At 46.5% G+C, this 5,605-nt stretch overlaps 1 pseudogene; it reads left to right on the top strand.

Moving 5' to 3' along the window:
* The first annotated feature begins 1,426 nt into the window (after positions 1–1,426).
* LOC140009883 (uncharacterized) lies at positions 1,427–5,400 on the top strand (annotated as a pseudogene).
* Positions 5,401–5,605: the final 205 nt, after the last annotated feature.

Raw genomic sequence — 5,605 nt, 5'->3', positions numbered from 1 at the left:
CCCTGGCCGAACCCTTATTTCCTTTTTACTAGCATTAGGGTTTCGTTAGTTTGCCTATATAAAGGCTTGTTTTGTAAGCATGAAGGGGAGACGTTTTATCAATAAAGTTTGTTATTTTTCGATTCTTCTTCTTGAGAGAGAATTTGAGCCTTTCACTTGCTTGGGCAAGGGTGTTGAGCAATCTTGCGTCTTGTCCCTGATTGTTCTACCGACTTATTCCCCTGGAGTATTCACCTTCATCGGAGTGTCGTTCTACCGCCTTTAATCAAATCGTGCCGTCCGTTTGATTCTACGTTCCGCAATCCAAGCGTTGAACAACCTCGCTAGATCCTTGGGCAAACGTGCTACGTGTCTCGAAACTAGTTGATCGAGGAACGTATCATGAGTGTAAACACACGAGGGATTGAGTGAGGCACACATATATATACTTGTTTTTCTACTAACTTTTGCAGGTTACCTACATCATGGCGGACGGGAGTGACACATCCAAATTTGACCCCAAATTGAATAACCTAGCATTGATGGCGGAGTTTAAACGCATGCTTAGGGAATCTATGGAGTCCCTACACCAAAGGATGGACCAAGTGGAGCTTTCTCAAGCTCGGTCCAACACTGCCCCTCGAGATGCTCCACCTCGCGAGGAGTTGGCTTCTAATTGCGAGGAAGATAACTTTATCCGTCGGCCAAATCAGGACTACCGGAGGACAGACGACGGATTAAAGGGGGTAAAGATCAAGATTCCCTCATTCCAGGGCAAGTCTAGTCCAGAGGCTTATCTCGAATGGGAACAGTGTATTGAGATGGTATTCGAGTGCCAGGACTACACCGATGAACAGAAAGTCAAACTGGCGACTCTCGAATTCACCGACTACGCCATAGTCTGGTGGGAGCAGGAGCGCACTAGCAAACGCCGCAATAGAGAATGACCAATTAGTACATGGGAGGAGCTACGAACCACCATGAGAAAACGGTTCGCACCCAGCCATTACTACCGTAATCTATACCTGAGGCTCCAGACATTAGTTCAAGAAAGCCACAGTGTGGAGGACAACTACAAGGAGATGGAGATCACCATGCTCCAAGCAGACATGGTGGAGGATAGAGAGGCTACCATGGCGAGATTTCTTAACGGCTTGAGACCTAAGATCGCCGAGTTGGTGGAACTGCAAAACTACGTGGATATGCCTGAGTTGATTGATAAGGCATCCAAGATTGAGCGGAGGCTTAAGAGGAGGGGTAATCCTCGCAACCCTAGCTTCTTGGCCACGCCTCTTTAGAGGGACAATTCGACATTTGAGCGGGAACGGCCCAGTGCAGGGGTGTCTAAGTCCACTCCTAAATCCGAGCCACCCAAGCAGGCACCAAAGGCAACCACCAAGCCTCCCTTCGACTCCTCCAAGCCACGAAGCCGTGACAAGTGTTTCAAATGCCAAGATTTGGGCAAATTGCTTCTCAGTGTCCCAATAGGCGTACCATGATTGTCCTACCGAGCGGGGATGTCGTATCTGACGACGAGGACGAGTTCGCCGAGATGTCTCCATTGATTGATGAAGGTGAAGATTCCGAGGTCGAGGTTGAGGCCACTAGTGAGCAAGTAGGCGTTGCTCTAGTCGCTCGTCGGGCTCTTGCGACCCAAGTCAAGAAAGTGGATGAGGCCCAACGTGACAACATCTTCTACACACGATGTCACGTCAAGGGAAGAGTATGTAGCCTCATCATTGATGCGGGTAGTTGTACCAATGTGGCAAGTACTCTCATGGTGGATCATCTCTCTTTGCCCACGTTGAGACATCCTAGCCCATACCGCTTGCAATGGTTCAATGAGAGTGGCGATATCAAAGTCACCAAGCAAGTGGTAGTACCTTTCCACATCGGAAAATATGAGGACGAGGTCCTTTGCGACGTCGTTCCCATGCAAGCTTTCCACATCTTGTTGGGACGGCCATGACAATATGACAAGGAGACTACTCATGATGGCTTTACCAACAAGTATTCCTTCTTGCACCACAACAAGAAGATGACACTTGTTCCTCTCACACCTCAGGAGGTGCATGAAGACCAACTGCGATTGCAACAAGAGCATGAACGAGAGTTGGCTAAGAAGTCAACTGACTCCAATGCAATCATTAAGGCACCGGTCGAGAGGACATCTACACCTGGAACATCTGATCGAGTAGAGAAACGGCCTAGCTTGCTTGCCAAGAACAGGGAAGTTCGCAAATTACTTTTGTCCAAGCAAGTTGTCTATGTTTTATATTGCAAAGAGGTGATTTTACTCTCTCATGAGGCACTGAATGACTTACCTACTGAAATCTCTTATTTGTTGCAGGAATTTGAGGACGTTTTCCCAGACGATATCCACCACTCAGAGGGATCGAGCACCAGATCGATTTCGTTCCTGGAGCATCCTTGCCTAACAGACCGGCCTACAAGATGGGTCCTGAGGAGACTAAGGAGATCCAATGGCAAGTAGATGAACTCTTAGAGAAGGGTTGGGCTCGAGAGAGCATGAGCCCATGTGCAGTTCCAGTCATCCTCGTTCCAAAGAAAGAAGGCACTTGGAGGATGTGTGCAGACTGCCGTGCTGTCAACGCCATCATAGTTAAATATCATCACCCTATACCTCGTTTAGATGATATGCTTGACGAATTGTATGGTGCAGTCATTTTCACCAAGATTGATCTTAAGAGTGGCTACCATCAAATCCGAATGAAGGAGGGGGATGAGTGGAAGATAGCATTCAAGACTAAGTATGGTCTGTATGAGTGGTTAGTTATGCCTTTTGATTTGACTAATGCTCCTAGTACATTTATGCGCCTTATGAATCATGTGTTTCGCCCATTCTTAGGTAAATTTGTTGTTGTTTATTTTGACGACATTCTGATATACAGCAGGAGTCCTGAGGAACATGTGGCGCATGTACGAGCTGTTCTTGATGTATTGCGCAGGGAGAGGTTATTCGCTAACCTTCGCAAATGTACTTTTTGCACTAATGAACTTGTTTTCCTTGGTTATAAGGTTAGTGCACAGGGTAATAGAGTGGACGAGAGCAAAGTCCAGGCCATCAATGAGTGGCCCGTGCCCAAGACCATGAGTGAAGTTCGAAGTTTTCACGGCCTTGCGAGTTTCTATTGCCGGCTCGTGAAGGATTTCAGCACTATTGCTGCCCCTCTAATCGCCATTATCAAGAAGGATGTGAAGTTCGAGTGGGGGGAAGCTCAGGAGAAGGCGTTCCAACTCCTTAAACACAAGCTCACACATGCACCTTTATTGTCTTTACCTAGCTTTGATAAAACTTTTGAGGTTGAGTGTGACGCTTTTGGTGTAGGAATTGGAGCCGTGTTGATCCAAGAGGGAAGGCCGATCGCATACTTTAGCGAGAAGTTGAATGGTGCTGCCTTAAACTACTCCACCTACGATAAGGAGCTCTATGCTTTGATTCGTGTGCTGGAGACATGGCAACATTACCTGCGGCCAAAGGAGTTCATCATCCACACTGACCACAAGGCGTTAAAGCATCTCAAGTCTCAACACAGAGTAAGAGACACGTACGGTGGGTCAACTTTGTGGGATCATTTCCTTGTGTGATCAAGTACAAAGCTGGCAAGACCAATGTCGTTGCCGATGCCCTATCCAGGAGGTATGCCTTGATTGCTCTATTTAATGCGAAGCTCCTTGGATTTGATGTCATCAAAGAACTCTATGGTACCGACTCTGATTTCTCTGATCTCTATAAGTCTTGTCTTAAGTCGGGTCAAGGTAAGTTCTTCATACATGATGGATTTCTGTATTGTAATGATAAATTGTGCATTCCGTCATGTTCTATTCATGAGTTACTAACCCGTGAAGCTCACGGAGGTGGGTTGATGGAACACTTCGATTTCACCAAGATTTTGAGTGTTTTACAAGAACATTTCTATTGGCCACGCATGAGGCAGGACGTGGAGCGAGTGGTGTCACGCTGCACTACCTGTCACCAGGCCAAGTCCAAGCTCCAACCTTTCAGTTTGTATACACTTCTACCCATTCCTTCGGAACCATGGGTTGACATCTCCATGGATTTTGTGCTTGGTCTGCCTAGGAGTAAAAGGGGTCATGATAGCATTTTTGTCATTGTTGATAGATTTTCTAAAATGACTCATTTCATTCTATGTCATAAGACGGACGATGCCACTCACATAGCTGATCTCTTCTTTAGGGAAGTTGTCCATTTGCATGGTATGCCTAGGACTATTGTGTCTGATAGAGATGTCAAGTTTCTCTCTTACTTCTGGAAAACCTTGTGGGGGAAGTTGCGCACTAAGTTGCTATTTTCTACATCCAATCACCCCCAGACCGACGGTCAAACTGAGGTCGTTAACCGCACATTATCTACTCTACTCAGGGCCATCATTAAAAAAAACCTCAAATCTTGGGAGGAGTGCTTACCACATGTCGAGTTTGCTTATAACCGTACAGTTCATAGTGCTACACAGTTTTTCCCTTTTGAAATTGTTTACAGTTTTAACCCCCTGACTCCCTTGGATTTGATACCTTTACCTTTGTCTGAGCGTGCTAACCTTGATGGCAAGAAAAAGGCCGAGTTTGTTTAGGTTTTACACCAGCAGGTGAGGGCCAACGTTGAATCTCGCACCCAGCAGTACCTCAAGCATGCCAACAAGGGTCGGCGTCGCGTGGTGTTTGAACTGGGTGATTGGGTCTGGTTACACTTGCGCAAAGAGCGTTTCCCTGTCCAGCGTCGCAACAAGTTGCTACCCCGTGGAGATGGACCATTCCAAGCTGTGGCGCTCATCAATGACAATACCTACAAGTTCGATCTTCCGGGTGAGTATAATGTCTCGGCTACCTTTAATGTTGCTGATCTGAGTTCCTACCTTGCAGATGATGAGATCGATTTGAGGACAAATCATTCGCAAGAGGAGGGGAATGATGAGTAGGTCGAGAGAGCTATCCAAGTGGAGCAAGTGAAGGTACCATTGGGGCCTATGACACGAGCTCGCGCGAAGAGATTGAATGAGACATTACAAACATTGGTTCGTGCGGCCTGAGAGTCTAGTAGAGAGCCAAAGGCCATCGAGGGCCTCCACGAAGCAAGACTTGTCCTAATCTCGGCTCTGTGTGAAGAGTAACCGACCATGTTTCGGCTAAGGGATCCATGTCCATTATTAGTATTAGTAGTGTGTAATAAAGAGGTCCAACTAGCGTGTGGTTCGGACCTTGGTCGCCATTTAGTTATTGGGTCAAGTGGCTAGGCCATGTGGGCCACATTAGGAGTAGCTTGGCCCATTAGTCCTTATCACTAGTTAGTATTTAAGTAAGGAATTCGGTTGTAATGAGCAGTGTTTGAAGATTAATAAAATACTTGAGAGTTCTCTCAAAGCTTCTTTGAAGCATCCTTGAATATCTTAGAATCATTTTCTTTGGTATTCAATTGACTTATCAATCTAGGACCGCGCTAGATTGTGGCGTCTTCTACCAATACCGAGGTTCGTTGACCACATGATCAACGGGTTTAGGTGATTTCGCTGCGTTCATTTGTCTTCAACGTGAGTATCGCCTTCTAGATCCTAGCCTTTCTGTACGAGTTGCATCACAAGGTTGGTGC

This window comes from Coffea arabica, chromosome 6e (assembly GCF_036785885.1).
Source record: "Coffea arabica cultivar ET-39 chromosome 6e, Coffea Arabica ET-39 HiFi, whole genome shotgun sequence".
In the NCBI taxonomy this organism is placed as follows: Eukaryota; Viridiplantae; Streptophyta; class Magnoliopsida; order Gentianales; family Rubiaceae; genus Coffea; species Coffea arabica.
Note: the sequence above shows the minus strand (reverse complement) of the source record. Positions and strands in the feature narration are given on the sequence as shown.